The 12,561-nt window shown below is 42.5% G+C and overlaps 1 non-coding gene across 1 annotated transcript; it reads right to left on the reverse strand.

Moving 5' to 3' along the window:
• Positions 1–7,569: 7,569 nt before the first annotated feature.
• Trnar-ucg lies at positions 7,570–7,642 on the reverse strand. The gene has a single exon. It is a non-coding gene; the product is annotated as a tRNA-Arg (tRNA).
• Positions 7,643–12,561: the final 4,919 nt, after the last annotated feature.

The following is a 12,561-nucleotide window of genomic DNA, read 5'->3' on the forward strand; positions in this document are numbered from 1 at the left end:
TTCATTCTTCTCTTCTCTTATATGTTCCTATGAGTTAAAGCGAGTCCACAGAACGGAAAAAAGGTTTGAAATCTCTAAATACACAAGACGATATAATTGGCCGAGTAAACATATTTGATCCACCCTTGATTATTTTACGGCAACCGATTACGCCACAACAACATAAAAAAAAAACACGAATAAAGAACTGAAAAACAGCGAAGAGAATAAGTGAAGAATAAAGATGGCACGGCGCATTATATCAATCTAGCAGAGAAGAAAAGAAAAGTGAGAAAGATGAGTGTGAAGAAAAGGGGCGTAACAAAGTCGATCCGGCATAGCCGATGCGGTCCGAGCAGCGCAGTGTTCGGCCCGTTTCGTCTGGCCTTGTTGACCGCCGACGGTACGAGCCAACCTCGTCGGCTGCTGGGGCTGAACTGATGACGGAAAATCAGCCGCGACTTATCGAATTGTCACACGCCTAGAGAAAAGGCGTCATGGCATCATCATCATCATCAGCTTCGCGCTTATAGATATATACACACAGCCAGCGCCCGTTCTCTCTCTCTGCTCTGCCGTACACGCATCTTAGACACGCTACTTTTCTCTGGCACTTTTTTCGGGTTGTTGTTGTTGTTGGATGGTTCCGCGACTTTCGGGTCGGTCGATCGGGGATATGCATCAATATGTAGCGCCGTAGCGGCCGCTAAATATGTGTGCCATCTCGTCGGAAATCTATTGACTGCGCCGCTGTTTTGATGGACTGATCGATTCGTCTTGTAACGCAACCTGAAAGAGCCGAGCTTGTAACACGCATCTTATGCAACCGAGCAACAACCAACAAACAACATTTCGCCACCCTCAATCAGGGCCTCATCAGGGCCTCATTGAAGTCATATGGACTGTTTGATATTATTAGCTAATTGTGTCTACGATTTTAATTGTCGTGCGACACACCTCGGAGAGCTGCGACCAATTTTGATTAGTCGCTAAAGGAAGGTCGTAATTATCCGTTCATTTAACATGCCTCTTTAAGGATTTTAATGGCCAGGAGACATGTTGTCCCATTTCCTTTAACTGGTATGACTAACTGCCACTTTTGGTAATACATAAAAAGCTTCATTCAAATTTGGCGCTTTATTTCTATCACTTCAAACAACTGAATCATTTCAAAATTGAGTTGGATGCTTCTATATAGGCCTAGATTAGTGCCATCAACTAGATTTTTCCAAGTCACATATTAGTTAATAAGGTAATAAAAAAATAAGAGAAAGTTGATGTCTTTCGGATTCATGTCGGTTGTGAATCGCTATGAGAATAGAAAAATAGGAGGAAAAAGGAGGACGAGCTTTTATTTCGCCATGTACATAAATAAACCCAAACGGACGCGTCCGCTTAGAGTCTATGTATAGCAAAACGAGACGAGAGATTTAGGTCTCTGCTCGATTCATCACACAATCGAACCATCGGGGGGAGACGCGGTTCGTCAACATCTGCAAGGATCGAATCGATTAAGAGTTTTTTTCTTTTTCTTCCTGCCGTGGCAGCGCCAGAGTTCGACTTGGCATCCGTGAAGCCTTTTTGCTGCTTTCGGCCGTTTCCATCCATTCGGCAGAGGGGAACTCTCTCTCTCTCTCTCGCCCGTGTGTGTGTGTTGAAAGAAGCCCCCTTGCAAATGTACACATGTAGAGATGGATCGGCGGGCCTACATTCATATCAAATAAGTTAAGGGCCCAGGGAGAATATAATAAAGAGAGAAGCCGGACGTGAAAGGGGATGATACACAGAGGGATAGATGTTCAATTTGTTCATCCCGTTTTGGTCATGTCGAGGGGGTGGCGGTGACGACACGGCCGATATTATACGGAGGGAAAAAGGAACAAGAGTCTCGTCTAGTCGATGACCGAAAGTTTCGTTATGTATTGATGATTGGATACGTGTCTATATCCCATGTCTATATAGACGAGTTTCGGGCTGATTGATGTTGTTGCATTTCGACCCTATTTGTGTGCTGGGGGATACGCGATTGTAACAGTTTCAATGGCGCAACAGGTCGGAGAATTTTTTTTCTTCATATGATTTAATTTATTTTTATTGTACGGTTAATAGATTTTGGTAATTTTTAGATTTTATTTCATGATGGGAAACGAGGGGATGAAATCACGGCGGCTTTTGCACAGGAAAAACTGTCAGGCGATTTGATGATCCCGACATTTACGACGCGTCTCCGTCTGGTAGGATTTCCAGGGGATTTGAACGCACTGCTGCCGTGATACTGGGCTGCTGGGCTGCTGGCCTATCCAGCAGGAGCCTAATCCACTTTTTTATTATAAAAGCCTATTCTGTGCACAAAGATCTATAAGAGTCGTTAGACTCGACTTAGCCACTAGACATCCTTCTTTATCAATAAAGCCGCCCCCAGGAAGCAGCTGTAACACAAAATTCTTCTAGCTACAAGAATGTCCGACCGCGATCTTTATGAAAATCAGTTACATCATTGGAGCAGCCCATCTTCAATCACAGAATCAGAAAAATAGACTCGACGCGTTTTGTATACAAACGTCCACTTTATTATAGATTTTCTCCTATAAAGAAATAGTATGACGAGTCTAAAAATGTGAAGATGAACAAGGGGGGAAACCAAAATAAAAAATTCGACTGATGTTTAAACGACTGTTGCGATTGAACGGAGCCGAGTTATTTTTTTATTTTATTTTTTGGCTGATTTTCATTACATTAAGAGGGGGGGGGCGCGGTGGACTGTTGGGTTCATTGAAAACAGAGTGACGTCAGCTGATTTCTGTCGAGTCCCTCTCGATCGATTCGTCCAAATATTAGCCCTTAAACTCCAGCGGCGATCATTGTGTGTGCTACACACAAGCCAACAAGATGTTTCACATTGTTGCTGGCACACTATTATTGATAATACACACCGAAATCTATCAAAAGATGTAGCCCGATGCCCTCCGATCTCAAGTGGTTGAGGGATGGAGCAACTCGTAAGAGAGGAGGGATCTAATAAAATACGTATATATAGGATCGACGGAAGGCAACTATCTTTATAGGCTATTATAGTCATGGACACAATGGTGTGATCCATCGGGCGGCGGTGGCCAACAGAGAATGAAGGCGAGGGTGCTGCTCTAGACACAATTCAAGACGAAAATCGGCTGTTTTTCTTTCCTATTCATATAATAGATCCCCCCTTAAATATGAAGGATGGCTGGGGCTCTTCTTCTTCTTCTGTTGCCGGCTTCATTCACTGGTTTGAAGGGGGAAAAGGCGGCAGTGTACTATACACCTATTTTGAGTATAAAAGGCCTACACCACGGCGGGCAACAGGACGGATAGGCTCACAGCACACGATTTAAGACATCAAAGGTTAGTATTATTTATTAATGGTGTTGCTCAACTGTGCCGGTAACTGCTGCCAAGAACTATACACAACGGACAGTGAGATTTCTAAAAAAATGATATTTGTCGGAGAAAACATTATCTGGGCGTGCTGCACAGTCTTATATAACGTTCTTTTTCATTCCCGTAACTAGCCAACGAACGAAATGAATCGTTGCGTTATAAATCACGACGGACGACGGTGGATATGATTGTTGTTATTTATTTTGGTCTCATGATGCGCAATCTGCTGATTGGCCAGGATGGAGTGGCATCGCTCAGGATCCCGACGCGCGGTCAAAAAGATGATGATGATGATGACGACGGGCGCTGCGTGTGTGACATTGGGCGGTGTTGTGTGTGTGTGTGTGTCTGACTGGCGTTTGTGTGGGTGAGATCTACACGCCCCCCTGCTGGTGATGTCGTCGACCTGTTCCCATCGTCCGTGTTAAGTCACTTTAGCCCCCTTGTGACTGGGGAAATGTGCCGCACGCTGCCTAAGGTATACCACCACCACAAGGATCCGAAAAGAAAATGAGAGAGAGTTTTCTCTATCTATGGAAAAAGGCATCCTGCTGGGTGGCGCCCTCCTCTCTCTCTCCCAGCATAGCACACCGACTTATTGAATGCATCACGACGAAAAGGGAAACATAATGCAGCAAAAGCCTACTGCTGGGGGCCCACCCGTGAATCGCTCCGGCTCGTATGCTGCGCCGGTGGATGTGTGAAACACCTCCGGATAGATAGCTATGGCTGCTAGCTGCAACTCTCCCAACTTCTCTCGCCCACACAAACTAAACGCAGCGCTGATTTGACTTGAGACTATCAGCCATGCATATCTACGAGGACTAGGTAGGTATATGTCTAAAAGGTTTTTTTCTTTTCTTTTTCTTGTATACATATATTTCGATTCTTTTATGGATTCGATTATTATACAAGGGCTGGATGTGCATATAGGCTCCGGTGCAGGCCGAACCGGAATGTCTCTCGGGTTGAATGTGAAAGAATGCCCGGCATCCGCCGTATGCAGAGAATGAGCACGTTGTTTTTCAACCATCAGCATGATGCGGATGTTATTGAATCATTTTATACTTCCAGGAAAGAAAAAGAAAAAGTAAAAAAAGGGGAAAATGCTCGAATGGGCCGGCGGCGCTGAGTGTCTTTGCTAATTATATCCACACAGGGGATGGGGTTTATGATATTGAAACATCCACTATTATTGGCGTTGACGTCATCGCCAGATCGAGAAACAAATGAACGTTTTACCCGATCGTAAATTACGACAATCAAAAATCAATGATGGAGCCCATACGCCTCCATTGAACTCAATCAAGCCCAAATTGCGTTTCAGTTCCTTTCAACGCAAGGTCTCCACGGTGTGTTTGTCGTTTCATTTATATAAAAGTTCCTTTGATTATTCTTTAGCTGATGGTAGAGGCCGGCCCGCTAATCACTGGCTATAAACTATCGCATCAGTTCAGCCGATCGCCCATCACCGAAAATATCTCGGACGGTATACATGCCGCATACACAAAAGGGGCCCGGCTGTTGACAGAGACCACCGGACTGTTTCGCTGATGAAGGAATATACCACATCGATGATGACGATGAAGCATCATTAGGACTCTCTTTCTGAGAAAAAACCATCATCATCATATCCTCTCATGAGATGATCACAGGGAATTAATGTTTCGTTGGAATGTCAATCGGCACTGAGAAAAGAGAAAAAGAAAAAAAACCCGATTGGGAAAAGGACCGGTTTTTACAACGCAGCATCCAGCACCATATAGGCCTGTATGTCTATCCATATGACATCAGTTGGATATGTAGTCGACTCCGCCTCCTTTCGTCACCTGACCCCCCCTGCCTGTCTCTCCTTGTCGCTCTTCTCTCACACTCAATTGCTTTCCTCAATAGCAACACACTGGTTTTTACAACAAACCATCAGCAGCCGAGAGTCTGTGTGTCCGTGTGGATGTAAAACGACATTAGCAATCGAGTGGAATGCTGTCCAACAGCTATAGACTACACAGTACACACACACAGTCAAGAGCAAAGTTCGACGACAATGCCGACCGCGCCAACTGAAAAACACCCCCCGGAAAACCTTGTAAAACCATTAATGGTTATATTTCTCTCTCTCGTAGATATAGGTAAGGCAATAATTGAAAGGAGAGAAATAAAGAAAAGAATATCAAAAGGAAACCTGAAAGAGATAGCTAGAGAGAGAGGAGAGGAGAGGACCGAATAAGAAGAAATACCTAGATACTTTTTGGAGGAAACTTTTAGACAGGTCAGAAAACTATAGCCAACAAACGACCATTTTCCCAGGGAAACCCGGGCGCACAGCTATATAGCCGGCCAGCCCACCCTGACAGCGTGGAAGGCCAGCGAAAAAAATAAAAAGCTCTAGTCAGCCGCTGCTGCTGTGTCCTCAATGGCCCTACGCCAATAATATCATTCCTTTTCTCAACTCTATTCAAATCTCTCTCTTGTGCTGCAGCAGCAGGATGAGAAAGAGGATGAAGACTGCTGGAGAGGACACGGAAAGTTTCAGAAAATCCCACGTTGACTTTTCAAAAGAAAACGAAAGATTTGAGCCCTTATGATGTTGTATGCGTGTAGGGTTAATAGCTCTCGGCGCGCACAATCCATCAAAGACACATCAGTTCAATGATCTGGTTAATTGCTCAGAGGTATACATAGGTGTAGTGTATATTCCACCCCCTTTCACCCGTGTTGTATTATATAGACGAGTAGCGGCAGCCTCACACTATAAAAACCACCTCTCATTCCATTAGTCGAAGACAACAGATGACTTTTTTCATTTCACCTTTTTATTTTTTATTTTGGGCCTACCGATTTCACAGCCGACCGCGCTACACATATTGCTGGGCCGCCCTTTGATCGATTTATCACCCAGTCAGGCTGAAATTAAAGTTGTACGATAGGAGTATACCACATACTAAATTGTCGGTGGTAAATGTAGGAGGGGATGTGTAGCTGTATATATTTTCTGAAGGGTTTTTCGCAGATGGACTTGTATAGGATGTATATGTACGGGTTCCCTTCGTTTTATGGCACCTGACGGCGGTGCAATAACTTTTTTCGACAAGCTTTTTTGGGACAGGTTTATAACCTTCCTTTTCGGCCACTCGATGCTGCTGGGTAGATGATTGCCAATTTTCTTCTGTACAATGAAGTGTGTAGGGGGGGGGACGAATGGGAGACCGAGGAGAGTGTATAGAAACAATCTATTTGCTCTATTGCGGTCACTCTACATTTCCTATGTGTGTGTGCTATTGTCCATCAGAGTCATCTACTGATGTTCTTATTTCCTGCTGAGAGGATCACTTCCGACATATTCTCGTATACAGGTCCTTTTCAAGAACCTTTTTCAAGACGATGAAATTCATTGAGCGGTCATGGCGAAACGGTTTCCAGAAGCCAAATGATAGGCCTACTGATATCTACTAATGGTTTAGCATTCATCATTGAAAACCTAATTTCACACACAGTCACTGTTTCTTTGTTGAAATGTTGATGAATTACTATTTGAAAAGAATTACAAAGTAGGCCCAAAACTAAAATTATTTTTAAGTTAACGAAATCTTTAATTTTAAAAAATATAAAACAAACATGGGCGAGTCCGCACCAAACGCGGTACCATGGCGGCACGAAAAAGACTCCGATAATTCGCATTCAGACTGGCATTTTTAACACGACAGTTAAACACAGTTTACAGAGCTAACTAGTGAAGGGAAACATAATTTTTAAAAATTACCCAATTGGCGCTGTTATTTATTTTCCAAGATAAACGGGGGATAATATACGACGTTCTCTTCATCAAAATTAGGCAACTTTCTTTTCTGACATAGCCAATGATCACTCAATCATGATTTTTATTATAGAAAGAAAACAAATAAATGAATGAACTCTGTCTTCGCATTCACTATTTACCATCTTGTCACGCTTTCTAATGCCGCGATTATGCTAGTTAAGTCCGCCCAACTATATAGCTGTGCCTAGCTGGCGTAGCTGCCTAGCTCGGGTCAAGTGGTATACGTGCATCGCGTTGATTGTGTTGAGTAGATAGCTGGTAACATTTAAATTCTTTTCTTTCCTTGTGAATATATGCCAATCTTCTAAATCGCATTTGTGATTTTTAAAAAGGATAGGAAAGAACAAAAAGATTTTCGACCATGACAGGACTCGAACCTGCAATCTTTGGATCCGAAGTCCAACGCCTTATCCATTAGGCCACATGGTCGTATCATGAGCCACTTGCTGTTCTATGGAATGGTCGTTATATGTAACTTCTTTTTTTTATTTCAAATTAAAACCTACACCAAAACTTAACCGCCTCTAATATAAAAACTTACGAAAATGTTTAGCATCTGGTAAAATGTGTCTTTAAATTTGATGTTTTAGGCCGTAGTTCCTTAAGGCAATATCACCAACAGACATCACAGTCGAATGTTTCGTTAAAATACCCCTACATAAAACTACGAAGTTCTTGTGTCGGGATGCTATGAATGGCTTTTGACCAATAAGATGCTCAAAGCGGGCCAAATCTTACATAGACTCGGGCTCTGCTATTCGTATAGGCGTATAGGCTTAATGGAGCTGAATAGTCGCGAGACCGCAACAACGAGGCGTGGAGAAAGGGGGGACACTGAATGGCTGAAGAAACCAGACCGTCTTGGTCAAAAATCGTTTATTTGGAAGCATGTGCTCACTCAGCACGAGCCATCTGTACGGCTTCCCCAATCAGTGACGCGGCGTATTTCACACTCACCGTCAAGGTCTTGGATTATGTTTTAAGATTTTGGGTATATATATACGTTCTTATATTTGTGACGCAACTTTTGGTTATAAGACTTGGGAGAAGAAAAAAGAAAAAAGGTAAGCGGCCACTACTTCGTTGGTGGTTCCATTGTCCACCAATGTTGCGGGGCTGCCGCAGTCTTCGATTCAAGATGAGATTATATACCGACCACCGTGCTCCATGGTTTTTGACTGATGATTTTGACTGAAAGCTCTTCAAAACTGCTGGCCTATTATGAAATGGAACACGGCACGTTTATTATACTACCAGTTTCTATTATTAGTTTGAAAAAAAAAAAAAATAAGAAAACGAGGAACTTGTTTAGGAAAAGAGGGGTTACTGCGTACCCCAACAATACGCATTCCTTATATCTTTGCCATCTGCTGTGTAAACACTAAACAGTCTTCGTTTAATTGATTTCACGCATTTACCAACTTGGGGATGCGAGTGAATCAGGAATTTATCCCTAAAATTGAGTTCCTTCGGTACAATTATGACTCAGGGTGATACTACTCAGCTACAATCTTTTCCTAAGCATTTTTTAAAATTTGATTAAGAATTTTTAGGTCGCATTTTACGTACGTCTTATTAAATGTAAAAGAAAGTCCGCATCTCGTAGTGTAAAGGGGAACATTTGTTTTCCGCTGGAGAAACATATCCTTTTACTTTTTACCAGCTTAATGTTTAAGTTCCGTGTCTTGCTCATGTTGATACCGACTTACCGAGTAATCCACTGAATATTCCCATCCAGTTGGTCTTTTACACTTTTGCTATTCAAGCTCTTGCCGCAACAATATAGCGTATGTATTTCTACTGCAACTTTGTGGTATTCAAAAATAAATTTTCTCTCACAGCGACTAGTTTCTATTATTAGAATCAAAAAATTTGGGAAAGAGGACTTACTTGCATTTCTTACCTTGCCATCTGCTTTTGTCAACGAATAATTAATTTCACGCATTTGTCAACTTCAGGGAGCGAGTGTGGGAACCAGCGGGACTTTTTGTCCCTCCTGTCTGAATTTCCTCATTAAAACGGACTGTTGGGTCTACAACTACTTCATGTCCGTCATTGATGTAACAGACTATAGGAAATGCTTTCGTCTTCTGTTAGCCCTTGTCAAATATATTTACACATTACCAGTTTACCACTAGCAGTCGACGACACAAATCCCAATATATTAGGAACATTTGAATTTCCCGCCTATGCCGTCTTCATACCATTTTTATCGCCACCAGTTGGAACGATTCATTTTGTTGTATAAGACCTGTACCAGATTATTGAGAGAGGCTCTTTTTACACCTATACACGGAGCCGGGTATACTATAGCTATAATCCTGTCTTACGCATTATTATTTGTAATTCAACTCGTCACTCTAATTCTCATTTATTGGTTCTAAATGTTTGGCTTGCCGTCCGTTAGAACGGATTCTAGAAGTGTGACACATTGTATCTATACACGATTCAAGTAGCGTGATACATTCTGATTTCGTGCCGACTAAATACCAAATGTTTATTTCTTGTTTGAGAATCGTTGAATTTCGAGTGTGATGCAACAACATCTTAAAATAGCTATATTTTTCCTAGTCCTATACTCTCTTTCTGCTGGTGTACATGCAACAGCTGCACGCTCATTTGACACAGAGAACATCAGACAAAAGAACATCCATGGGCTATTTCGTCTACACAAAGCGTATAAGTACATAGAGAGAGACACGGAGAATATAAGAAACATGACTTGGTACGCTCATCATCAGCTCAACAGTGCATACACATCAAAGGCTTTGTAACGCAGCACACATTGTGGTGTATCTATATACGTAAATGCACGTGTAAATATACGGACAGTATATTAGAGAAGATGCTGACGGGGAAGTTGTGTGTTGGCCGGGGTTGGAAGATGACTCTTTAGTCGCATCTTTTGTATACTCCGTCTAGATGCGTTTCTTTTGCGCTCTGCTTGAGAGAGAGAGAGAGAGAGAGAGATGATCCCGGGCGGCCCAAACGCGGTATAATTGCTACCTGCCACACATATAGAGTCGGCAGGAGCAGGAGCAAGTCGCCGCCACCACCACCTGTGAGTTTTTTTTTAAATCTTTTTTCGTAATAATGGCACGAAGCACCTGTCCGCGCTCGGCAGCACTCGCCATGATTTATCGACTTCATCACGGCACCCACGGTCGTCGGCAGTTCAACCTTCATTTATTCTTAGCGCGGCAGCAGCAGCAGCACGCATGTTAACATGCTGCTGCTTGCCAGTCTCGATTGAGAGTAGAGAAAGCGGCGTCGGAAGCTGCAACTTTTTTTTTAAATGTAAAAGGTCAAACACAGTTACGGAATTATTATCGGAATAATGAATCAATTTTTTGCAGAAGTCAAAACCTTCGCAATAATATAAATCACTGGCTCTGTGTGTAGGTAGGCGCAACCAAAAGATGAGCATCCATTTTGATTCGCTGCTGTCTGTCATTTTTGTTTTTTTAATTTTCTAAATAAAATTATTCATCTATTCAATATAGGCTGTGATCCAACATTTGTCGCTCTAAACCTACACCAGCGGCAATCTACAAAATGTTGATGATGGACCTTAAATACTCCGGTGTAGTGTAGTATACACCTAGAGCGGGTAACATTTCCTACAGATGGCACTTGTTATTATTTTTTTTTCTCCTCTGTAAATTTTTATTTTCTCACAGGGGTTGAATTGAATTTCCTACAGCGGCGGTCCCGTTTGAAGGTGTCGAAAAGAAAGAAAGGGGAGAATCTCGGAGTTAAAAAACACGGGGGAAGTGTCGGCTGGCCGGCCCACCTGCCGTTATTTCTATTAGGCAGGTCTCAGCGAGTGGGCCGGACTCGAATCCACCGATTCTGTATATACATATACATATTATATCTACGTCTACTTGTGTATCTCTTTCTCTACCTGTTGATGTGTGTAATATACGAAAGAGAAAATGGTGGAAACTGATGGCGGGTAGATGAGAGAGGCAAGAGGTGTCGGGTGAACGCATGCCAACACCTTCCAGACGCAACGGGAATTCGGGAAAGCACATCTGTCCCGAAAACGAAGAGAAATATAGGCTATAATATTCATATACATATTGAAGTCGGAGGGAAAGGGTTACATTCACTATCTTAATGTATCTCTACGTACGTAGACACTCTGCCTGCGTGCATACGTATGGTAATGCGATCCAAGGAATTTTTTTCTTGGTATTTTACTATTATTATATAGCTTGGAAATTTCGTGACCGAAAGTGTTAGTATACACATAGACAGACAGAGAGACTCTCGGCGTTATATTGACAATTCCGACTCGGTGTCTCTAGCTCCGTCTCTTGTAATAATATTTGCTTATAGACGATATCTGTGTGGGTCCCGAATGAAACTGTGAATACAAGTGTAGATAATACGTCTTGTAAACAGGGGCTTGGGTAATGGTCAATGTATTTTTTTTCTTAAACTGTGTCCAACGATTTTCAGCTTTTTACTTTTATCTGCTTTTATCGAATGTCGTTTGATTAACTCTGATGGCAAGGCGTTGCTGTTTTTTCGGAATCAGAAAAATGTTTCGTGTTCGAAGATCGTATCGAAGCTTTTTGAAATTTCACATTCAAAAATTGTTGTATAGTATAATGCAGCATCGATAAAATATCTCGTTTGATTGTCTTGACGTGCACGAAGCGATGATTTCGAACCAGTTTTTACCTCGACGAAGGAATAAAATGTTATGTGGCTGTTGAATATTATATCCTATACACATGTATATATGCACTAATCTTTTACCACTACCAATAAAACGAAAAAATCTATACGATCTACATGCCATTTAATTTGAATAGCCAATACACGTCGAAAAGCCACAAAAAATAAAAATATACAGTTAAAGTTGAGAAGGAAAAAAAAAGTGTGATGGACTCTTCTATCGGCTGGGCGTGACCATCCCAAGATGGCACTATGGAACACCCATATTTTCTCAGAGAGAGAGAGAGGGAGAGGGGCCGATATTGATACATATCAATAGAAAATGTATGCAGAAGGAGGTGAAAGAGGAATCGACGCCATCCAGCCCCAAAAAGGGGCCAGCAAACATCCCAGCGCGAAAGGCGGGATATGGTGAAGAGAGACGTCGCCCGCCAGCCAATCGGGCGGGAGGAAGAAGGCGTGGCTCCGCCGTCGTTCCAGCTGTGAAGGCAGGTAAAGCACGCGCGCTCCTTCTCAGCTTCTCTCTCTCTCTCGTCTTTTTACAAGCCATTTGTATGTAGACATGTTGTATAGTCGACACGACCACCCAGCTGGAGCGACACGCATCTACCACGGAATCGAACGAGCACACACACAGAGACCATGCTATAGCAATCTGC

This window comes from Daphnia pulicaria, chromosome 6 (genome assembly GCF_021234035.1).
Source record: "Daphnia pulicaria isolate SC F1-1A chromosome 6, SC_F0-13Bv2, whole genome shotgun sequence".
Taxonomy (NCBI): domain Eukaryota; kingdom Metazoa; phylum Arthropoda; class Branchiopoda; order Diplostraca; family Daphniidae; genus Daphnia; species Daphnia pulicaria.